This window comes from Miniopterus natalensis, chromosome 11 (genome assembly GCF_054644295.1).
Source record: "Miniopterus natalensis isolate mMinNat1 chromosome 11, mMinNat1.hap1, whole genome shotgun sequence".
Taxonomy (NCBI): domain Eukaryota; kingdom Metazoa; phylum Chordata; class Mammalia; order Chiroptera; family Miniopteridae; genus Miniopterus; species Miniopterus natalensis.
Genome location: NC_142091.1, coordinates 44003442 through 44028572, shown reverse-complemented (window position 1 = coordinate 44028572; position 25131 = coordinate 44003442). Strand labels below are relative to the sequence as shown.

The 25131-nt window shown below is 44.4% G+C and overlaps 1 protein-coding gene across 5 annotated transcripts in view; it reads left to right on the top strand.

Moving 5' to 3' along the window:
- The first annotated feature begins 2698 nt into the window (after positions 1 to 2698).
- Positions 2699 to 25131, top strand: part of DENND2B (DENN domain containing 2B) — a 137426-nt gene continuing 114993 nt past the window's right edge. For 2 of the 5 annotated variants that reach the window (XM_087821718.1, XM_087821714.1), the window contains exons 1-2: positions 2699 to 2818; positions 14162 to 14304. The gene's annotated coding sequence lies outside the window, so the exon portion shown is untranslated. Of the gene's footprint in view, positions 2819 to 13719; positions 14305 to 25131 lie in introns of those variants that run through there. The other 3 variants (XM_087821719.1, XM_087821716.1, XM_087821715.1) reach the window with 3 other exon arrangements.

The following is a 25131-nucleotide window of genomic DNA, read 5'->3' as shown; positions in this document are numbered from 1 at the left end:
GAAGACAGTACAGAGGAAATGGCTTGGGGGTGGAGGAGATATGTGAGAGAGGGTGAAAGGAACAGTATTCATGCTATCCAAATTAGAGCCAGGATGTTTATGCTCCAGTCTTGTCTTGGCTCTGTGTTGAGGGGACTGAATAATGGGGACATGGGAAAGTGTATCTCCAAGGTCCCTAAATTCAGCACTAAATATACCAAATCCCTCCTATGAGCGCTTCTTATTTGTGGCAATCTCGGGATGTTTCTGAATATATATAGTGATTAAAGTCCAAAGCCAGCAGATGCTAATTACCCCTTCCTCTTTTTTGTTGCTAGTATCCTTCCTAAAGCCGTTAGTCATCCTGTTGTTTACAAGTCACATGCCTCCACAGGATTGTAACCTTATGGGGAGTGTTTTTATTTATTTTTCATTTACTCAGACAGCATATATTTTTTGTGCACCTATTTCATGCCCAGCACTGTGCTGGGCACACATAGGATGTAATTATTAGCAAGATAGACCTGGTCCCTGTCCTCATAGAGCTTACATCTCCCTTAGCGCTTTATACATAGTTGGCTTTATTTGTCAAGTGATGTGGACGTTAGGTTAATGCAAATTATTAAATAAGCACCCTGTAAAATGGTGTTAAAAACATTTCAGATGTCAGTGTCTCTAATAAACCTTTGGCTAGTATTAAGATTAATACTGACATCAGTGGAATTTAGACTCAGGACTATATTTAGCAAACTTAAAGGATGTGAATTTTCTTTCTGAAAGAGCAGATCCAATTAAGGTTTTTCTTAGGAATTAAAAAAGTACCATGCATAATTTGCAGTGGAATTGGCAAACAAAAAGAACTATTTGTATCTTATTATTGCCCTCTTATATTGCCCTCTGGCAGCTGCTGATGCCAGAAATGAAAACAGTTACTGTCCTGGGTCTAAACAGAGAAAATCTTGATGCTTTCTGTTGAGTTGGCTTTCTTTACAGATGCCACTCACAAGAAAAAGAGGACTTTAATAATATAAATTTTAATAGTTTTGGAAGTGGGAAACTTAAGAATCTCCTTACAGAGCTTAGCGAGCTGCAGGTAGAATTTGCCTGGAGCACTGTTAGATTCTGTGGCTCGTGTCCCCCAAGGATTCTTGGTCACGAGTTCTCTTGTTGCATGTGGAGGGTAGAACCACCTGAAATTGAGATGGAAGAAGACTGGAGGAGGCTAAGTCCACCCATATATGTTCTCAGTCTCCAGAAGGATTTACACATTTCAGTGAACTAGGGTAGAAACTCACTGCTGGATTTTGAATCTGAAGTAACACTTGTTCTGCTTTGCCTAGTTTCAAGTTGTTTCCTGCATTTTCCAGTGTGCCTCAACAAAAACTGAAATCTTGGGTTTTCCTAACGTAGACTAATTCTCTTTACCAGGAACTGATTTATTTTTCACACACAGGCCACTGTGCAACACTGTATGTAAGGTCTTCTAGAAAGGTCAAACATCCTCTGGCCTCAATAGTATTGAGATAGAGTTAAAACTAATAATTCCTGTTAATATCCCTTTTTGGCAAAGGAACAATAGACTTTTATCAGTTTGGGTCTTGCCACTATTTCTTTTCGATCATAAACAAGTTAAATTATTTCCAGGTTGTATCTTAAACTCCCTATGATTTTTTGATGCTCTCGCTGCAGCTGAGTAAATACCTCCTTAGGGTATGTGACAATGGAACTGTCTTGGGCTTTTAAACAGGTCTTGGCCTTAGAGCCAGTTTATGCTCATTCATACACATATGTTCTTTCAAAATATAATTAGGTTTGCGAAAGTCAATTTCATGAACTTCTATATCAAGGTCTATTTATAGTGACTAATGGGAGGAGAAATTGGGTTGCATGGCTTCCTAATATCCCACTAAGTATGTATGGCTTTAGATTTTAAGTGAGCTGTATTATTCTTTTCCAAGTGGGTTGTCATATTGGGTTAAAATTTTTCTTTCAGGAGTCCACTAATAAATCACAGATTCTCACTGCTATGAGGTGTTCTATAGCTTATTATTCAATGACACCCTTTTCTAGTTTTCGGTTTTGCAAGTTAACGGAGTAGGTAAAGCAAATTCTCAGGATGCCCTGCGGACTTTCAGTTCAGCCCAGGCTGCTCGGAAGCCCAGAGCTGAGTCCCTGTGCTGCTGCTGCGGTACCAAACAGAGCTGCTTTCAGTGTCTCTTTGGGTCTTGCAGGGCTCCCGGGCCGAGGGCTGGGAGAAGGAAAGAGCCCACAGGCCGGTTGCGGGCCGGCAGGCTGTCCGGGCGGTTTCCCCCTCTCCCGGCTCGGCTTTTTTCGTGCATACCAGCACAGCCGCTTTTTCCCTCCAGTGATTGAAACCATCTGGACGCGGGGGGCGGGGGGGGGTGTCACGTGTGCATGAGAAAATGACATAAAGTTTTAGACCCCCTTGCGCTTTGCTCCAGACCCAGACAATTCCTGGCCGGACGGTCCCAAGGTGAGGGCCGTGGGGTTTAAGAGCCAGCTCCCCACGCCGCCCACCCCCAGCACCCGCGTCGCTCGCGCGAGCGCCCCGCCCCCCGCGCCCGCGCGCGGGTTCCTGCCGCCTGGAAGCGCGCCCCCCGGCCGGGCGCCGCAGCCCACCCGCTCCGCCCGGGTGGAGGCACACCTCCTCCACGCCCTCCGCGCCGAGCCGCGCGCCCTCCCCTTCTCGCCGCAGCCCCGCCGGGTGCGGATGCTCGCCGGCCGCCCGCCCGCCCTCCGAGCAGCTCCTCCTCCGGGCTGCGCGGCTCCAGCCGAGCCCCTTTCAGTGCAAACGGCCGGCCCGCTGGGGAGCTCGGAGGTAAGTGCGTCCGGCCGCCCCCGGCTCTTCCCGCCCGCCGGCCGGCAGGGAGGCTGCTGCTCGCCCCCGTGCCCGCGCCCCAGGCCGGGTGGCGGGCCGGAGGGTGCGGGTCCGGCTCTGCCCTGCGCGCGGGCGGCTGCGGCCGCCGCGGGGTTCCCGCTATTCCCACCCCTGGCCGCCGCGGGGTTCCCGCTATTCCCACCCCTGGCCGCCGCGGGGCTCCAGCTCCGTGAGTGTGCAGCCCGGCGCCCAGGCTCCGGGGGCCTCTGCAGGCACCGAGGCGCAGCGCGGGCTGCGGGGACTGCCCCCGGGGGGTCTGGGCAGGCCCTGCCTTCCCGCAGGCCGGGGCTGCGGGTGGGGGTGGGGTGGGGAACTTCCAGACGGGGGCCCGGGGAGGTGCGGGGCTGCGGTGTGCGGAGAGCTGCCCGCAGTCGGGCGGCCCGGGACGTGGGCTCCGCGAGCGGCTTGGCCCCTGGACATGCCCAAGCTGCTCCGCAGTGGCCGTGGAGGCTTCAATGCGGCTCCGTAAAGAAAACACTCACGGAACTCAGACAAAGGGAAATTAACTTTGTACTCTATATACAAATTAAACCGTGTTTGTTGGGAATGATTACCTTTCCTCTTTGCCCATCTTCTTAAGTGTACTAACTATTAAAGATACATATTTTTTTAAAGTGGCCCGAGACTAAGGGGGCACACGTGAGCCATCCTTTATGCTGCCTTACAAGAACTTAGTCATTTAGTAGAGTTCAGAGACTGAACGCTTTCAAGTGTTTCTGAAGAGATTAGTGCATTTCCTGGGATCTTTGTATGAATGTGGTCTATATGACTTGCCTGTGACTAAAACAACTTCTTCACTAAGAGAGAGAATTTGCCTCGTTGCTGCGGGAGTCCAGCTTTTGCTGTGTCCCCTGCAGGTGTTTCTGCTGCCTGGGCGGCAGGGGCTGGGCCAGGGTGAAGAGGTCATTCACTATCCGGCCTCGGGCCTGTGCTGCTGGCTATCTCAGGTCAGGGCCAGGGCTTAGAACCCAAGTGAGTGCATTCCTGGGTTTTTCCCTCCATGTAATATTCTCAGAAGGTGAATCCCTTCATTGATGGGATTCTTTAGAAGTAAGGGTTTCTAAAGGATCAGAAATAGTTTATGTTCCAGAAAGCTAACCAGAGGCAGAGAGCAGGTTGTTCACAGTCTGTCTTCCATGCCCGTTGAATGTATGGAGTGAAGTAAAGGTTTTCTGCATCCTTGATAGACAGCTTTGAGGCAACTCTGCCTTCAGAGTATTTTTTATTGAACACTTAGATTGTGATTGGCTCGATAATTAGTAAACATTTTATTCTTGGGTTTGTGGACTCATTGGGGAAAGAGGAATGACACACAAGAGAAGAATAGCAGTTTCAGATTAGAGAAGCTCAGAGGAGAAAACACCTATGAGCCCGGGGGGCTTCATAGAAGAGAAGGGATTTCCTTTAGGCCTTGAAGCAAAGTGTGGTTCAGAAACTAGCGGAGAGTTGCTGGGGAGTTTTCAAGAGAATGGAGAGTAGACCATTTGGACTGGAGCGAGGAAGAAAAGTAATACTGAGCAGCTACTCCGTGCCACGTGCCGTGCCCGCTCTTTCCTCTTCCAGCGTTGTGAGGTAGGCGTGTTATTCTTGTTTTAAAGAGAGGGACTTCTTGTGTTAAAGATCAGACGGCTAAGTAACCTGCTCCAGATCACACAAGCAGTAAGTGGTAGAGCTGGAATTCCAGCTCGCCCATGTCTGACTCTAAAGCCTGTGCTTCCACCCTGCCTTCCACACGGGCAGTGGAGGTCCCGTGGAAGCAGACCCGTGGTCATCTTGAATTCAGGCTCAGGAGCTGGAACTGGATCCTGCGCACATTGTCTAGCTTTTAGAGATTTAGGAGAGAAGGCGTGATGGGCAAAGCAGTGTTTTTAGAAGATTAATGTGACATCTGTGTTCAGGAATGTGATAGGCTCATCGCAGGTAAGGTGTAGTTCTTAATTAGGAGGTTAAACAAAAGTGAACGTCGCCAAGATACCTGGATGTTTAAATCCCTGCCCCGTTTATCTGTCAATAGCTTGGTTCATGGGGTAAGAACTAGTCTCACTGACCGTAGGGCTACTGGGGACCAGAAAACAGCTGGATACGACCAGGGGAGCACTGAAATGGAATATGTATGTGGAGCCACACAATTGGTGGTTTGTCCTTTATGTTCCCCACATGTTTCGCAATGCTTTGGTGAAAGTTGTTTTCTCTCATGACTACCCAGGGACCCAGGGACAGAGATCAATGTTGTAATTTGCTTAAGAGCCTTTACTAAGTAGAAAAGTTGAGCTCCAAACCATCGCCTCTGCCCTAAAGATTTAAGTTGAGGTGCCCCTTTCCCCCCAAGCTCCCTTGTTTCTTAAAAATGCTAAATTAAAAAAACAACACCTTGGCACTGGCAAGGTAAAAATGAATTGAGATTACCTTTCTTAATAATTAGGATAAAATGTACATTTATTTCATTTTTTGTTATGGATGCTTTTGAAAGTTACTGTGTAGGAATTTGGAAGGGCTATGAAAGGGAGAATTTAGAAATGAGCAAACCTCTTTCTACCCTTCCACACTTCTTACCAGTTAATTGTGTTGTGCGTACATACAGCTCGGGAGATTACAGGACGTTGAATACCCAAGTTTATAGCCAAGCCCTTTGATTCTCAGCAGATAATGAGCTCAGGAAGGGCGGCAGGGGGTGGAGCCATTTGCTAGAATTGTCTCCCACTTTGTGTACTCTACATTTTTTGCTCTTCCTTGGCGACCTCTAGACCTTTTCCTCTGAACTTGTGAGAGCTCTGAAGACTTGGTTCTTAGGCCAAGGAATGTCAGTTAGTAGTAGAAAGTTGCTCAAAAAAGGGACAGGCAGAAAAATCAAGTTCTTCTACTAGAGAAGTTTTATTCTAATTAATGTTAGAGTCAACAATGCTTTTTTGTAAAATAAAAAAAAAAGCAAAACCAAAATATGACCCCAGTTTTTCATACCAATTTTTAACCTTTAAGAGCCTCTAACTGGAGAGCTTGCCCTATTAAATGGTGCTTTGATTTGTGAAATTCTTACCAGCATCTCTAAATATGTCCGGGTGACCCAGCTTGGGTTTTGGACCACTGAGGAATGTGGCCTCTCAGAGTAGGGGACTTAGAGTCCAAAGATATGGGTTAAAGTTCCAGCTTGGCCATTTCTTTAGAAGTTTTTGGGAGTCTGATGTTGGAGGACTCTCTTAGCTCAATTTTTCTAGTTTTTTTAGATCAGGGTAATCCCCTAGGACCAGATGGGTTTTATGCCCTGATTAGTCCCCCGATTCCTTTTCCTATTTTGTATGTGATATCATCTAAAAGCCAATTTGTTTTTTCTGTAGCCTCTAGTTATAGATCAGGAAGGAAAACCATCTAGGGTTTCCTCCAGAGAAAGGCATAGCTGATTGTTAGTCCATTGGTGATCTTTTGGTATGAGTTCCAGTGAGAATGCTCTTGAGGTTAGTTCTGAGAGTTGGGGGTCTCAAAAGGGACTTTTGCAATTCTCTTATTTAAATGTCAGAGATGTTTGGTTGCATTTTTGGCTCATTGCTTACTCACACAGTTGTTAATGTTTTTATATTTGGTAAGCATTTGTAATTTTTATAGTAAGGAGTGATTTTGATTTTTTTAAGATAACGAAAAGGTAGCTTAGAAAAATAGAACTGGAATATCCTTTTGATAGATTTAATTTCCTAGTATAGTAGAACCACTTTACTATTTTTACCCACTCCACCTCCAAATATCTTTCAATCTCTCTCAAGAGATTTCACAACTTGATTAAGAAATGTTTTCTGACTTTCCAGACTGATGATCATAGATTATCTCCTTGTACTTAGCCTAAGTTTTCTTTTAGTGTTTCTTAACTTTTACTCTTTTCCCATCCCTCTTCAATGCACAGATTTTCACAGTGTGAACCAATTGTCTTTCCTGGATCCCAGTGGCTACACCACGTGTACAGATTGTCCCTTTCCATACCCATACTTCCACTTCCCTTCCTCTACACAAACAGAAGTTTCTCCATTTTTCTTTATAAATCTTACTTTTTAGACCTATGATGTTACTTGTTGCTTTGTGTTGTTTTATGCTGGAAGTCAATATTAGATATGCTGGCAATTAGAGCTTTCAGATCAAAGGGAGCCATTTGGAAATAAAATGTGCCCCCCCTTCAGCATGAGTAATCGTGGAACATGTGTAAACTCTGGAGATGATTTTTTTTCAAAAAATTATCATCAAAAGAATTTTGCCCAAGTCCTTTAAGGGCTTAAAAAGAATCCAGCCTTTGCAAGATTGCACTAAAAGTAACAGACTAGTCCAATTAAGGCCTCTCTAGAAGTGTGGGAATCATTTGTTTAAACTGGACTTTAGATTCCCCAAGTGAATGTGATAGGAATAGTCTGCTTAACCCTTTGTTAACAGCACAAGAAATAAAACCTTTTTTAATGCACCTCTTGTGATAAAGGGCCATCGTGGTTAGAATATGCTGATTGTCAGTATTCTCGGCATAGTCAGGCAACTACTTTGAATGGGAAGTGTCAGTATTGGTACTTTTTGTCTTTCTTTGAAGTTGGGATCTTGAATGTTAATTTAGCTAAGGACAAGTTTGAATCTAGATATTTGTGGATATCCCCCCTCCCCCCCCCCCCTTCTCCCTATTCTTCCTCTTCCCCAAGGCTAACTGGAGCGGGGTAGAAGGTGCTTCTAATCAAGGAGTCAGTGTCCTGGGATGTTCCGTCAGACACTAGTCTCCAAGGAGGCGCTCTGTGTTGCTGTGATTTATACACTACTGTTTTCTTTCTTCTGTTTTCTCGCTCCCTCTTTTTCTTTTCTCTTTTGTTTTCTTCTTTTCTTTTCTTTCTTTTCTTTTCTTTTCCCCTCTCTCTCTCTCCCTCCCTCTCTCTCTCTCTCTCTCTCTCTCTCTCTCAACATTTATTGAATGTCTGCTGTGGAAAAATCACTGGGCCAGTGCTTTCAAGCATTTATTTGTTCTCATTACTTTTTCCAGTAAACATGCTTCATTTTAGGTGTTTGACAAATCGATGTGTGAGTAATGTTAAGAAATGAGGTGGAAAATTATTTTTGGATATGGCTGTTGGATATCACCTGATTCACACACTGCTGTTGGGAAGTGGCTGTTTATACATCACTTTGGCTATTGCTCTAGGTGCTGAGACGACCCCTAATAAGGAGGTTCAACATGTGGAGATACATTTTCTAGTGAGTGAACAGGGCCCAGCCCGTTATTTTTCCTATTAGTTGTGTTAAGTTACACTTACTGTTGTCAGGACCTCCACTTAACATAATACACCCTGCATTAGAAAACGCCCAATGTTATAGTAAGGACGGCCTGGAGAAGTTTTCCTGAATGTCTGGTCTTGTCACTTGAGCCAGGGACTGATAGAGTCGAGGTGCTTAGACCCAAAGGGTTTCTACACAAGCCAGAGTGATCCGAACACTAGTTGCAAGTCCAAGGGAAATGCAAGTTCTCTTGAAAATTGCGTACTAGCATGGGGAGGGAGGAATAAGGCTTTTTGCTTCTTGGTGGACACTAGAATCTGTACACAGAGACTTAGAGATGAAGAAAGCCCAACTTTAAATGAATATTTCATGTTGTGGGGTTAAGGAGAGCATGGAAAAATGGGATTTAAGGTCAGAGTATTTATTTGGATCCTTAATGTCTAATTAATCAGAGGTATCAGTTGTGAGGGTTCTGTTTTGCTATTTTTCCCCACATCTGTATTTTGACAGGTCATTGCCTTGAATTAGAGTAGTATTTAGGAACAAAGCGTTTATATAGGAAGTGATGACGGAGTCATGGGAGATGAACAGAAGCCACTTTATACCTTATTTCAGATGGACCATTTTAACACCCCCCCCATAAGTAGATCAGTGGTCAGAATTAATAAGCAATAACTTTGCAGGAAGGTATTGGTAAAATAACATCTAGCAGCCTTTGTCTATTCCAGGATTAGATTTCAGCAGTAAGGCCAATTTTGGAGCAGTGTCCTGTGTCCAGTTCTGCCCACACTCAAGTCGCCTACATACTTCCCATGTATCTGTCACTGTTCCTGGTCCCTGGAGGGCTAGGGGTAGATCTCAGGCTATGAAACTCAGGCTTGGTTGAAGCCACATCAAGAGCTGGTCCTGGTAGGTCAGCTTTGTTTTCTATGGTTTATCATAACCAGGATTAGGGGTGTGGGAAGATGGGTGGGTGGGGCAGGGAAGAAAAAAATAGAAGGGCCTATAGCTCTGTGGAAACTGAGTGAAGAGATGAGAAAGTTAGAACTCTTTTCCCCCCTCACTGACTGGGTCCTTTGTTCTGTCAGAACTCTTATCACTCGAGGTTGTTTTATCAATACAGTAACCAGCTGAAGGCACTAAGACTTCTGAACACTGGTGGGAGGAACCCTCCTGATGAGCCTCTGGATATGTATTTGGGTTCTTCTACCCATTAGTTTCCCTCATTTCCTCCTAAGTTTTGCTGCTGCTGCTGTTGTTTTAGGAATAGTCTGGCTTCAGTGTCTAGATTCTTTTAGGGCTATGGGGACTGAGTGTGACATGTTGCCAGATATGAGAGACTTTTGCTCTTAGACAAATCTCCAGGAAAGAAGAGACAGAAAAATTTATACACAAAGCATAAGGATTGGGAAGTCAGAAGGAAAAATGGCTCATAGTATAACTGCTCCAGCCGGTGTGACTGTCTCTGCCAAGATGGTCCTGATAATTGGATGACGGGGAGGTGCTGAGGATATCTTATAATCCACATAATTCCATAAAGAAGAAGATGATTTTTTAAAAGAGAAATTATAGTGCATTACATTGATTTTTAAAAGAAAATTTACGTGATGTATCCACAAGTGAGTGAGTGCGAACGCTCGAGTGTGTGCGTAACTCTATGCCGAGCATCATGGTGGATCTATAAGACAAGTATGTGAAAAAAGTAGCCTGAACTTAGAACATGTAATTGTTGCCTAAAGAACTATATAAGGTGTTACGTTATCAAGCTTTCAAGTGTGAGTTACATACTGGGGCTTTGGGGCATGCAGGCTTATGGTAAAATCCGGGGCTGAATGGAGTCCTTTGGAGATGTTGGAGGGTCCCAGGGCTCAGGCATCAGCCCCCCCTTCTCCCTGTCTGCACTTCTCTTAGGTGGTCTTATGGTTTCAAAGCACTAGGATTCATGGAGTGTTTACTCTGTGCCAGACTCTGTTCTGAGGGTTTTAGTGCACTAGTTTAATCTTCCAGACAAATGTATGATTTAGGTACTGTTATCCTCACTTAAATATGTGGAAACTGAAGTACAGAGAAATGAACTTTCTTGAGATCACACGGCTCATAAGCTGAAGAGTCAGGACGTGAACCTAGGCAGTTGATTCAGTATCTAAATGTTTTACTGACCTGAGCCAGGTTAGAAAAGTAAGGGTAGAAGAGAATGCCAGAGTAGTGTGAAACTAGTGATGAAGGGCGTGGGGAGGGGCAGAGGAGCAGATGGAGACTGAATAGGAGCAGCTTCCGAGAGGCGGCCTGATCTCTGTGTCAGAGGAGCCGCATGGTGGCCGGGGAGTCTGGCATCCAGGACCCCATCTTGCACTGCTTTTTTTTTTTTAAGGACATGAGGCCTATGGAAGCAAAACTTGCCTCCTGGGCCCACAAATGCTTTGGATGGATGGGTGGTGCAAAAGCTCAGGGCAGTTCATGTGGTCCACATAAGTTTTCAACCAGTGCTGATAAGAATAGATAGATATAGCCCTTACCAAGCCAGTTAATTGGCACAGGGTGTGGTAATTTAAGTTTTTTTCATCCTCAGGAATTGTTTTCTACCTCTAAGGAAAATCTTTAAAGGTCAGCATGAAAGTGAGAACACAAACATTTAAATAATATCTCATACTGGATCTGAAAGTTTGAGTTGCAGAAAAAGTCCTGGAGCATTCAACAAATACTTACTGAGCAGGGCCTGCTAAATACTAGATACTATCCTGAGTACTGGAACTTTAATCTTTTGATTGTATTGCAGCAAATGTTATTAATAGATTATTAACATTTGGTTCTTTCCCATGTTAAGGTATTTTTGCCCCAAAGGCTATATAGCTCGGTCTGTAAATGCTCAGTTAGTTCAAACTGTTTAGTTACGATTGCGTTCACTTGTCGAATGTTCACTGTGTATGAGACCGTGCGCTGAATGCTGGGGCAGTTTTGCAGATGAGTAAGAATTGGTGACTGGAATTTGCCAGGGAGATGTGGCAGCGTTCCAGTTTAGCCAAGAGGACAGTGTGGGCCGCAGTAATGTATTCTCCTTTACTTCTTTTGCCCACACTGAGCCCTTCCCTCTCTCCCCTTCCCCCTGTCGCCTAACCTCATCTTTAAATTTTAAGAGAAATGAAAATTAGCTCCTTTGCATTAGGTGTGGGAAGTTCCATTAGGGCAGCATTTTCCTGAGGAAACCTTTAAGTTTGAAATGTTTCCAGGAGAATTTCTCCTGCCTGTGTAATCCCAAAGAAGACCTCTCCATGAGACCTTTCCTCCTGCCTGTGAGAGTTGTTTTGTCTGCAGCATGGATACGGAGCATGCAGTATTCTGTATTTCTCTGGCTCTTCATTTCTGCCGGCTTCCCTGGCCTTCCCTGGGGATCCTGGGAGGGGCACGGTGTCTTGTTCTCTTAGAATGAATGAGAAGGAGGCAAGCAGGGTAAATTCTCCCATCATTTGGAAAGGCGGCTGCTTAGAACAAAAGAGGAAAAAGAAGATAGATACAGAGGAGGGGTGTTTTATGGAGCCCTTGGATTGCCAACTGTAGGGAGGTTGTTTCTCTTTGCTTGGCACCTGGAGCCATCTTGTACACTGTCGGAGGTTTACTCTGCTTTCTTTGTCTCTTTGAGCTCCTTTAATAGGAAACTACAGGATGTGAAATTATCTTCAAATTGGTTCTTTCAAGATTTTAATTTATGCACTGTAGTACACTATAAAAAATAAGAAGCTTCACTTTCCCAACACCCAGAGGTCAGTGGTCACAGTTCCTATCTTAGTGTGTCTTCTTCTGGATCCTTCTTTAGTCATATCTATGTGCACATATGTGTTCTCTTTACCAAACCAAGATCACACTGTTTTTCATTCTACCTTATTTTAAAACATACTGTTTTTCATTCTACCTTATTTTAAAATTATCTCAATTTTTCTAGTTCAGTAGCTTTTTATTACAACTTTTCTAGTTCAGTAAATTTGTATTATAACCATATTTCAGATTTCCCATTGACTCCCAAGTGTCCTTATTGATTTTCCCCCCCATACCAACATTGAACTCACAACCATGCACGATATCTGGTTGTTGTGTCCCTTAAACTGCTTTATAAAAACAATTTTTTTAAATCCTCACCTGAGGATATGTTTTTCATTGATTTTTAGAGAGAGTAGGAGGGAGGGAGGGAGGGGGTGGAGAGAGAAACATCGATGTGAGAGAGACACATCAGTTGGTCGCCTCCTGCACATGCCCCGGGGATGGAACCTATAACCCAGGTATGTGCCCTTGATCGGGAATCGAACCTGCGGCCCTTTGGTGTGCAAGCTGACCCTCCAGCCAGGGCACCCTTAAACTGCTTTTAATCTAACCCAGTCCTTTTTGTATGCTACTGTCTTATTGAAGAATTATTTGTAATAGGTACTGTTAATTGAGGGCAGACTCTGTGACCTGTGTACTGCTACAGGGTTCGTACATGTCATTTCATTTAATACTTGCAACAACAGTGAGAAGCATGCTTTAGTGTTCTTTATTTTTGTATACTCTCAGGTGGGATCTCAGGTATCCCCAGAGCTTTGACTATTTCCTTTATGTCAGAGATACATCACCTGTATCTCTCTTGAGCCAAATGACCTGAGTTCAAATCCTATTTCCACCACTTATTATATGTGATCCTGGACAGGTTGCGTAACCTCTCTGTGCATCAATTTCCTCAATAAAATGGGTTAATAATGGTGCGTACCTCATAAGGTCTTTGTGAGGTTAAATGAATTACTATATGTAAAGTACTTAGACGACCTGGCCGCAGTAGGGCATATATAACTATTGCTGTTGGGCGGCTGGATGGCCCACAGGCCCCTCAGGCTTTCCATGTTCAATACTTAGCTCCGCGAAGCTGCTCTTCCTTCTCGTGTCTTCACCAGCCCCTTGAATGATGCCAGAGTCATCTCCGATGTCTCCTTCTCTCTCAGTAATCACACTCATAAAGTCCCGCCGGTTTCATTTCCCCAAAGTCCTCCTTGCTGTCTTAGTGCCTCCCACCCAGTTAGAGCCTTGACCACCTTTTTCCTGGAATGCGGCTTTAATGCCCCTGCATGCTCTTCACTCAGTCTCCCCGGCTGCTTGCAAGAGTGAGCTTTCTGCATTACAGTTTAATCAGAATTCCTTGCTAAAAGAGTAGCTTTTCTAAACTACAGTGTAATCACCATACGTCTTTTTATGAGGAATAACATACAGTAAAGTGCACAAATATTCAGCATATATCTTAAAGGATTTCCACATTTGTATCCACCCACGTACCCACCACTCAGATCAAGGTATAGAACAGCTCCAGCTCCCAGAGGCTTCCTTCCTCGCTTCCCAGATAGTATCTGCAGTCCGGTCCTAGCCACTCTCCTTTACCTTTTGTTTTGCCTTTTCTTGCTCTTCATGCAAGACAGTGAACCACAAAAGCTCTTTATCGAATCTTCTGCAGGGTAAGTCCAAACTTATTTGATGTTCAAAACTCTGTCACCTGGCTTTTTTTACTTCAGGTCCTTGACTCACAGCCTGTCCTTCCCGCCTTACTGAAATTGTGGGCAGTTTACCGACACAATAAGTTCTTTCCCTTTCTTTTCTTTTTTTTTTTTTTTCATTTGATGTTCTTTTGGCCTTCTGACTTCATTCCCTGGCAAATTCGCCCTTCAGGATTCAGCTCCAGGCTGAATCAGGCCTGCTGTGCACCCTGGAGTCATGATTATGACAGAAGTCACTTATTTAAGTGTTTTTCTCCTCATTGTGTTTGAGAGACCATGAATGAGGCATTCCCCTCCTTAGTTAGTTGAATTTTACACAAGTAATTCATATTCTTTCTAGAAAAATTAGAAAACAAAAACAAACCAGAAAAACACCCACAATCCCACTATACAGAGATGACCAAGTTTTACATATACACTAAAATTTGTAGCAACACTATAAAATAAACAAATATGCATTCACAAAGATACTAAATATTTATCTACTTTATTATTTTCCCCTTTTGCTATTATAAAAACACTGATGAACTTCCTTATGCCTATATTTTAGTGCAGTTCCTTGATGGTCTTTGGAGGATACATTCGTAGAAGTAAAATGGATAGATGAAAGATATGAACATTTTCAAGGGCTTTTGATGCGCGTGGCCAAACTGCCCTCCAGAAAGTCTTGAACCTGCGTACACTTCAGCTAGGGTGAGTGAGAGTGCCTGATTGTGGCCTTCCCTGCCAGACCAAAAAGAATGAAAATAATATTTGCAAACTGATAAGATAAAAATGGTATTGCATTGCTATTTTAATTTGTATTTCTTTGATTGCTGAGATTTAATCTTTTCTCATATGTTTAATGCCACATAATTTGTATTTCTTTTGTGATTTACATGCTCATGTATTTTCATATTTTATTTTTACTGATTTTACCAATTCTTTTAATATTAAGGATATCAACTCATGGTATATACTACATATATTTCCCTCAGTTTGTAATTTATCTTTTTACTTTATTATTTTCCATGTATAAACATTTTTAATAATTTAATGTAGTGAAATTTATTAGCCTTAAACAATTTTTTTTTTACCTGTGGTGTCATTCTTAGAACAGTCTTCCCTCAGCAAGATTAAGATAAATACCCATTATGTAGTCTTCTACCTCTTTTCTGATGTCATTGTTTTACTTAAATCTTTACTCAACCTGGAATTTATTGTTATGAAGTAATAGTAATGATACTAGCTAATATTTTTGAGTGCATGCTATAGGCAGACACACGCTTTACATGTACTGACTCTAATACTTGCAACAAACCTGTGTTGTAGGCACTGTGATTTTCCCTGTAAATTGAGTTGTATTCATCTCTTCATGATTTAGCATGAACCTTACGTGTTTACTATTTCTTTCGCAACCTGTGCTTGCATAGTCATTATGATGGTCTGTTTCATCTTCTTGAGAATTAATGCCCGCCATTTTGTAAATTTTACTTATATATTTATTGATTATTTTAAAAATTTATGTGTATATATTTATGTATAATAGCTATACTGCAGAGAAGTATCATAGGTTGACCAAGAAAAGATTTTCAAGCATAAATATTAGGATAAAATTCTGAGAACGAAGTAAAAAGAATTAGAATTCAAGGATAAAAAAATGGTATAAAATTTCATGATTTTTAAAATGGATGATGTATTTTAAATCACTGTGGTGTTTATTTATTTTTAGCCTCATCTGAGGATATTTTTTCCATTGCTTTTCAGACAGAGTGGGAAGGAGGGGAGGAGGGAGGGAGAGAGAGAGCGAGAGAGAGAAACATCAATGTGAGAGACACAGTGATCGGTTGCCTCCCACACGCACCCCAACAGGGGCTGGGGATCAAGCCTGCAACCCTGCAACCAAGGCATGCACCTCTGGCTGGAATTGAACCCGGACCCCTCAGTCTGTGGGCCGATGCTCTAACCACTGAGCAAACCAGCCAGGGCCACTGTGGTATTTAGATTTCATTGGATTTATTTGGATTCATTTAAGAAAATAATGCAGTAGTTTTATTTTAAAATGTCCATATGTATAAAATGCCAATATTAAGTGTATCTCTACTGTTTATGATACAAAAATTTAAATGTTAACTTAAATGTATGGGGAGGAGTGCTGGTTTTGTAAAAGCTGTTTAGGGCACTCCTGCAGACAAGCATTGACAGTGGACTATGGTGTAGGGGCTCGACCAGCAGAAAGGGGAAATGAGGGAAAGATGCGCAGGGAGCCCCGGAGTCGGAAACGCAGCTGGAGGAGGCGCTGTGGAGCTGACGCTTGACGGACTGTTGGCTCAGCAAAATAGAGGTGGAAGGGCATGTCAGGAAGAGGGAACAGTGCATGCCGAGGGCCCAGAGGTCCAGAAGAACACAAGAACTTTGGGGGAGATGGCAGGAGTGGCAGGAGCAGATGGTGATTTACAGCCAGCCTGGCAGTGAACTCTGATGGCCCAGAGAGGAGAGGTGGTGGTGGTGTCTCTAGAGGATTCTCTTGCCATGGGCCACGCGTGAGATAGTGAGGAGAGCGATGCATTAATGGTGCTTCCTCCCCAGTGATGTTTTCCATGTGAATAACCTTCTGGACATTCTTACAAATGTAGAGACTGTGTCTACATCCCGATAGGCGATGATAACGAGGCCCAGCGAAGGTCTGTTCCTCTTACAGGGTTCCTACCTTAGCAGCAGTGGGCAGGCTAGTGCTGGAGTCTAAGGTTCGTTCCACCCTGGCCGTGTGTTCGGGTGAGGCCCACAGTTTGTCATTAAAAAGGGTCACTACAACTTTAAAACCAAACTTTTAGATCCTTGGGCCAATAAAGGATGATTTTCCCTCTGATTTGTGCATTGGCTTACATGAAAAGCTTTTATAAAATTCTGCAAATTGAATCAAACTTAATATATACACTTATTAAATCACCTTACTATGAAGTATTCATCTATATGAAACTTCCACGGTCCCAGGAAAGGTGGCATGTAAGGTCACTCCTCTGGTGCACCTGGTCCTGGGAATTCTTTCCCTTTCACGATAGATAGGCTTCTATGAACAGGGGTCAAAACAGGAGTCTGTAAAGTAAGACCCTGCAGTCCTGAAAAATTGATTGTTCTTCTTGCCTGTTTGGAACATTTGTTGAGGAAAGTGCGACAGAGTCGTGGTTCAGTGTTTGCATAGAGCAGATTGAACGAACTCCAAAAGGCAACCGTCAAGGGATTGATGCGATGCCACGCAGAAACACGAGTTGGTGAGACAAGCGGTTTTTCCACATTTTAATATTTTCCAGGATGACACGGGCAGCCTTGCCCTTAGAGAACCCTGAGCCACCTAATAATTCATTCTCGCAGGCTCTTGAGAGGGCGAACTGGGAGATTTGTACCATTAAATAGATTTCCTGGGCCTTTCCTAGGAGAGCCTGGAAAGGAATTGAGGACAGGCGTGGGAATGTGACAAGGAAGGCAAGGTAAAGAAAGCTTCGTGGCTGATTCCTTGTGGGAAAATGTTGTGCTTGGTTTCATAACTTCCACCTCTGTTTTCGAAGAAGTTTTAGAAAAGCCTAGCTCTTGGGGGACAACAGTAGAAAATGTGTCAAGGAAATACTGAGTCAGTATAGGAGACCTACTGTGTGCCATTCACTGCTTTCATAAATCTCACTAATTGTCTCAAAGAGGAAGAAATCATGACTCAGAGAAATCAAGTGACTTGTCCAAGATCCAGAATTTGAACCCAGGTTCATTGGATTCCAAAGCCCTTGGCCAATACATTGTGATGCTTCCTTGTGCTGAAATCATGGAAAATGAGTGATATTCTGGATTAGATTAGGGAACTCATGGTATCCAGCTAACTGTTCTGAAAAACTACAAGTGTGTTTTATTTGGAGGCATTTAGGGAGGAGAGTAATGCTGGCTAGGAGAGAGGAATTGAGGGGGAAGGTACTTGGAGTTCTTCAGACTGTGTCTGTTTCATGGAAAGGGATTTTGTGCTGAGGCATCTAGTTCTTGGTGGTGATGGTTTGGAGGAGGTGGCTCCTGAGTTCATTTACTGCCAGTCATCCCTGTGAAGGAAAATGGGAGCGCCCTGACTGGTGTGGCTCAGTTGGTTGGAGCACCATCTGGTGCAGGTTGCAGGTTCGATCCTTGGTGGGGTGTGTGTGGGAGGCAACCGATCGATGTTTTTCACATTGATACTTCTCTCTCTCTTTCTCTCTCTCTAAAAATCAATAAAAAAACTATGTCATCAGGTGAGGGTTAAAAAAAAAAAAAAAAGAAAATAGGAGAAGCCTAGTATACTACTATAAGGATACAGGATTTCACAAAACACTGTTTTTGTGTTTTTGTTTGAGACCACATAGGATTCCCAGATTTAAAAAATTTTCCCAAAGAAAGAGACTAAAAATAAACAAAAACTACAAACCTATGATCATCTTCACATCATATAAGAATGGAAACTTGAAAACCAGAATAACATAAATGAAAAACCAATAAATAAATAAATTGGATAACAGGATAGCCCTTTCCAAGAAAGCACCTTATAAATTAGGTTAGATTTAAAATATTTAGAGTCAAGAAGAATTACAACATAAAAGTTATTGACGTGTTTGTCAGTTTGGTAATTTTTATTTGCTAGTGCAATGTTAGGAAAAGCTGGACTGTCCGGCTTGTTTCATTCTTTATTTTTTAATCACAGTTACTGTTGACAGTCCATTTCGACAGGTATGTTGATGAAAACAGTATCAGCAATCTATGTAATTTACTCAATATGGGTTATTTTGGTGAAGGGAGAGGAGGGGTAAGCACAGTTCTTAGGCTTTCATTTCTGTGGCCAGGCCAAGAAGAAAGCAGAAGTAGCAGCCCTGGTGTCCGACTGATGAAGGCACTGGGAAGAGGGCCCCAAGGACTTGTCTGGAGCTGAGTCCTCTGCAGGTGGGGGCGAGGACCGCACAGGACCCTTACTGCCCAAGATGGAACAGGTAGAAATTTATTTGAGAGGGATGCCGTAGATGGTAAAAAAACACACCAAAACACCAAAAAACTTTTATCATGACCTGGACCAGTATTTAAGGGAACCATTCCTATAAAGGAATTACCCTGTTTGGTTCTCCAAGATAATCTAAGGGCAGAGGCCCAGACAAAAGCCCATTGTTTTCTCCAGGGCAGCTGTTTATTGCATTGGTGCTCAGGAGGGGTGTGGGAAGCCCGCAGGACTGTGGCCTAGGTGCTCAGATTTGGGGGTGGGACTGCTGCCTGGTTATTTTCTCCTGAGTCCCTTTTGTGGGAATGTTGGGCAAACTGCATTTTCCTCCAAGCAGCGAAGCCTTTGCTTCACCTTCCACTTGGTGTCGGTGCCGTGGAGTTTTTGGGAAGGCTCTGAGCGCCTGGGAGAAGGAAAAAAGCCTAAAAGCAGCTTGGGAGTTTCCCAGCTCTCCTAGCCTGCCTCTCTTGTCCGAGGGAGCCTTCTGCATTTCCAGGGCTGTGCTGGGGGAAGTGTGTGTTTTGGCCTCTCTGGAGAAGGGCACTTTAGCTTGCACGGCCTGTTTACATTAGTTTGGTCCTTTCTGCTTTTGATTACAAATGAGGCCTTGGGCGGGGGATTTCCCTGTTTCCTTGGAGGTCGCTTCTTCCTTTTGCCTGCTTTCTCAACCTTCCTACCTGGGGAGAGGCTGCCCTTGTCTTCTCTTTTCTTTCTTTTCTTAATACTTTCCTTGGCTTAACGTCTTTTCTCATAGGCTTTGCCTAGGGAGTGGACCAGTCACAATTAGGAAGCAATCCATCTGTCTCCTAAAATTCCCTCTTGCTGAAATCTGTGACTATTAGACCTTTCCTCATTTGCCCGTCACTGCCTTTGTTGTCAGTCCTCTCCCCTAAGAAAAGGAAGGTCTCCCAAGCCCAGAGGCTGGACTGCTTGTTGGTGCTGTGAAGCTGAAGGGGTGGTGCAGGGTTTCTTCTTTGCAATGTGTGTTTTGGCAGCTCAAGTAGAGTGTAAACCCCTTGAGGTTAAGAGCTCCAGGTCTTTTCCCCAGTCTCTAGTAAGCGTGGCATGGGAGGGGAGAGATGGGCCCTGCGGGGAGGGTGGCCACCTGTGGCTGCATTTGCTGGTGGGGTTCTACCACCCTTGTTCACAGTGTCAGCCAGCCCCAGCCCTGTCCGAGGCGGACTTCACTGTGTGGGGTCTAAGACAGTGGCTGCTTACACGGGCAAGAGAAAACCCTTTGCCCCAGGCCTGCCTCTGACCTTTGTTCTTTGGTTCATTTGAACAGTCCTGGTATCAGAGCTTCTGATACAACTGAGTGACCCTGTCTGTCCTTTGAAGCCTTTTCTTTCTTAAAGGTCGCTGGAAAGCTCAGGTGACTTGCACTTGGTGGTAATAACTTTTCCATTCTCTTCATAGCTCTCATACTGTGGGAGGTTTCTCTCTGGGATAATTCAGGTAGGATTTTTTTTTTTTTTTAAACCAGTGGACCTAGTTCAGTATAGTACCCCTTCTGTTCCTCAGCCTTCCTCCAGCTGACTGACCTTGGTGCTTTTCCAAGGGGAAGAGCCTTGTTTGAGTTCCCATGCTCTGTGGCGGTGGTTCCCTGCCTCTGGCCCATCTGCCCTCTCCTTGAGTCCCAGCATTCCCATCTCACACTCATGGATTCCTGTCTACATCACTTGATATTTTAATGTTTCTTCTGGCTTCTGTTTGGTCAGCCCTCAGATGACAGTCTCTTTGCATTCACATTTTAACCTAGAATCCATTTTTTAAACCTCAACAATTAAAAAAAATCTGACTCCTTTGCCCCTAGCTTGTCCTCAGTTTAAGATTATATTTTTCCCCCTTTGCCACCCGTCCGCTGGCCTTTGCCATGGCCTTCTCTTACAGTTTCCCTGTGTGCTGTGTCTGCCTCACTGCTGTAGTCCTCCCCTCCGGCGTAGATCACAGATGAAATATTTACTTAGTCTCTGCCAAACATTCTGACTGTGTTGTTTTGCTTAAGAAGACATGCAGATAAACTGTTTTGATTCTTGGTCTTAGTGCTCTAGGGCAGATGTTTCTCCTATAACGGAGGTATTGTGGTCAGTCGGAAAGAGTGCTGGGCCAGACTTTGGAGAATTGGATTCTAATCCCTGCTGTGCTACTAATTTGTGGTGTGATCTTGCGCAAGGCACATTTCTGTGTCTTAATTTCCTTTTGTCAAAAGGGACCTTATGATAAGGAAGACAGGAATCTATGGATGTGAGATGAGAACCCAGAGAATGAGCCTGGGGGATGGAGGAGAGAGTGGAGAGGCTAGAGGCAGAGAACTCATTACCTTGAGTTTCATTAGTAAAACCAGAAGACTACTCAAATCCAACTAGAGATAAAATGAATATATATAGTCACTTTGAAAAAGTATGAAATGTGATAACAAAATGATGGAATTTCTCTGACGAGGATGACTTCAGGAGATAACTGCCTTGTCTACCCCTGGGCGTGCTCTGGGTCCACACCTGTTAGCTGTCACCCTTGGGACGTGGGAGGCTTGGCCTTCTGTGGGTTCAGTTCCAGAACTCTGCCTCCCACCTTCCACCTCCTCCATAAACCCGGGAATATTTGAAACTCGGCCAGGATCTTCACCTGGCTTTGATTTCCCATCATGTGGAAAACGGTCCTTGCAAGTTGCAGTTTCCAGAAACCGTAAATGTTTGCTAACATGTCCAACTTCTGCATTTGTTGATCACTCCTTCTGTGCATGGCTGTGTTCCAATTCCTATGCCCCGGAGGTGGTGTGATTTGGTTCCAGCGAGGAAGGGGGAACATTTGGGAGATTCTTCACCAGACACTAGGAAATAAAATTAGACAAAAGAACTGAGAGATGCCCCCTTGGTGTTCATGACAGGCAGTTCTTTGAAGAACAAACAAAGTGGTGTTTTTTATTTTTTTGTTAATCCTTACCCGAGGATATTTTTTCCGTTGATTTTTGAGAAGAGTGGGGTGGGGGGGGTGGGGAAGAGAAACATCGATGTGAGAGAGACACATTGATTGGTTGCCTCCCGCATGCTCCCCGACCTGGGGCAGGGAACGAGCCTGCAACCCAGGTACGTGCCCTTGACCTGGAATCGAACCTGAGACCCTTTGGTTCGCAGGCTGACACTTTAACCACTGAGCACACCGATCAGTGCTGAAACAAAGTGGTTTAACATCTGCATACGAAAACCATAGCCCGCACATAATATGCATACTCCCATAGGCAGAGCTGTATTTCTTCCCTATCTCTCCCTGTCCCCTCTGAAATGATTCTGGGATTTAATCAAATCTTGCCTAGTTTATACTTTGTCTTTCCAGCTAAAGATTCATTGGTTCCCCACAGTGCAGAATGAGTTGGATGAAGACAGTCTCCAAAGTCTGTTGCTGCCCTGTAGTCTTTTGTCAGGCATAATCAGCAGAAGTGTTTCTAAGTGAGTGCCGAGGGTGCCCTTTCTTTGGGGTTAGTGGTAAGGACCTGCACTCACTTGGTCGCTATGCCCAACCCTGGGAGGCTCTCGGGCTGCAGAAACTTGCTAGAGAAAGTCAGGGAACTGAGTAGACTAGTTCTGGGGAGAAGAGTTATGTAATCAACTCCGTATACTTTCAGCTGGGCCGCCTTTGCTCTTCTGCAATACTTTTATTTATCTCTAAGTCCTGTGATATAAACCACAATGCTCATTTCATATTTTTTGTAATCCATAAGCCCCAGTTCTGTCATGATTCTGCATGGTGACAGAATTCTGGGGTGGTCCCTCCCTCCCTCCCTCCCTCCCTCCCTCCCTCCCTCCCTCCCTCCCTCCCTCCCTCCCTCCCTCCCAAGAAATAGATTTGTTGTTCCACTTATTTACACATTCACTGGTTGATTCTTGTATGTGCCCTGGCCGGGCATCAAACCCACAACCGTGGCGTATTGGAACAGTGCTCCAACCAACTGAGCTATCTGGCCAGGGCCCTGGTTCCTTTCCTTTAGATAGCCAGGTATCTCCAGTTCATCCAGCACCAAGAGAACAGACAGCGAGCATTTCCTGTAGGCTCTGTAGACGTGTTCATTGTGAATGCCAACGTCATCTGGGCAAAACAATGGTTTGACTTAAGGCTTGATAAGAGTTGTGAGCTCAGGTCTGGCTCTTTGGTACTTTCCCCACCCCACTTTGTCTTAAACCAAGTTTTCCCAGGTAGATGGCCCAGTTGGTAGCTGCCAGATGGTGCCAATGTCCTCCCTGCCAGCCCAGTTCTGGGTGTCATGAAGGCACTGCGTCTCGTACGGCCCCCTCAGGCAGGTGCTCTTCAGCTCCTGCTCACGTCCTCGTTAACCCGCTTCTCCCATCCTCTCTCTCTCCTACCTATTTTGCTTAGTTCCCCCGGGAAATACCCTCCTTGTCCCCTTCCCTCTTGGGCTGTGGAGTAAAAGCCAGCCCTAATCAGAGCTGATAAGCATGGCACCAAGAATCCTTCAGAAGGGAAAGTCAGACATTTGGGAATGAGATGCGTTGGTGCGAAGAATCAGTGCTATCTATCAGCCCTGTCCTTGCGAGTACCTTTCGAAATCCCTAAAAATACCCATCTTTTAATTAACTTGTTCTTCTTCCAGGGCCACAATCTGGGATATGTAAAAATTACTTAATTTTATTCCTCTATGTTTTGTTTTACTACTAGTGTTTACACAGGTATTTTTTGTGTCTTTATTATATGTAAACAGTCTTTTTGCCATGCTCTTCGGTAACGAGCTTATCTGGGCATCCAGCTAACATGTCTAATATTATTTCTTTGGGAAAATGTCTTCCACATCTGAAAGTGACTGATAAAGGAGAGTTTAATGAGAACACAGCCTTCGCCCTCTGGCCCCTGCTGGTGATGTTGCTGTGGAAGGGGCTCCTGTCACATGGAGAGGAAGATGAGTGCTTCCCGGGAAGGCCTGGGACTGGATCAGGAAAATGAGCCCTTCCTATTGTCTGAGTCTCTAGGCAGGTGGTAGGTGGAGGTGCTGGTGTGTGCCATGCCTGACTTGCCCAAGCTCTCCCCTCCTCCTCCCACCCCACGGTGTGTATCTCTTTGGGGGAAGCCTTTAGCGTAAAGCCTGAAGAAGTTCTTCCACTTTGAAAGCCATGATCTAATTATGACCAGACCACATTGTTTAAACATGTTGTTTCGTGGCATTAATTGAATTACCCCCCCCTATTTTGGAGTAGGAAGTAATGCATCCTTGTTGTATGCCGTATCAGGTCTTCAGTGGGAGGCATCTAGTTGGAAACCATTACGTTTCTGGTGGGACAAGTCTGCCGCCAGTTCATGAAAACTGAAGATGTCCTGTGCTCTGTGTATGAACTGCAGCATCTCCTTGTTGAGTGAACAGTTTGGGAAAATGGAACAATTTTTTTGAATAAAATTCCAAGCTCTACCAGTTCCAAGTGACTGAGAATTTCCTGTGAGCTCAGGACAGCTTATCCATACGTTTTGGCCTGGGCATCGTGTGAATCATGTAGTTCTAAACAAGTATGTCCATACCTGCTTAACTCTTTCGTTGTCTTTCTTTCTGTGGTGCCCAGAGATGGTTGGAGCTCACCTTTGGTCTTGTCTCTGAAAAAAGCGGCATGCATTTTGATCAATGTTTGGGAATAAATCTGTGGCCACAGGGCAGGGCAAAACTAGTGCTTTCCTTAAGCAGCAAACCTCTCACCTTTGCTCCATGGGTACCAGGCTGTAAGTAACTGAACTAACCAGCTACAGACACTTATTGTGCAATTTTGAGGTGAGGATGGGCAAAATCCCAGGGGTTGGGAGGCAGACATGTGGCTACCAGAGAGATGACATCAGCCAGTTTACTGGTGCTGTGGAGGATCGGGAGATTCCAGGTGCTCAGCCTCCTTCCTGCCTGTGGGGGTGTCTGAAGCCACCCCCAGGCCTATTGGCAGCCAAGGCCTTTGCTTGGGAAAAGCCTACGTCTCATTCTTGCCTCCTGCTGTCCCCACAGGGACCTGACATTGGAAAGGGTCTTGCAGCTTTGGCTGTGGGAACAGAGCTTGGAGGAATGAACAGACATGTGTGTCTCTGTGTGTATTTTGTGTTAATACTAACAACTGGTGAGGGTTTCCAAACAGGGAGTTGGATATGAGATGGAAAGGGAAGCATTGTCTCGGTTTTTTGGAATCTGTATTATGAGTTGCCCTTTTCTTAGAAGGGAAAGCAGTTTATGATTTTTTAAAGTATGTTTTTACTGATTTTAGAAAGAGAGGGAGAGGGATAGAGAGAGAGAAACCAGTGAGAACGAAACATTGACCCCCCCTGCCTCCTGGGTGCCCCCTACTGGGGATCGAGCCTGCAGCCTGGGCATGTGCCCTGACTGGGAATCGAACTGGTGACCTCTTGTATCGTGGGTAGGTGCCCAACTGCTGAGCCACACCAGCTGGACAAGCATTTTATGATTTAACTTACTTTTTATTAAAATTACTTGAGTATATTCTTTTGATGTTCTTAATGTGGACACCTGGTATACAGTAGGAAGGCATTTCTAAGAATGACCTGTGTTCTGC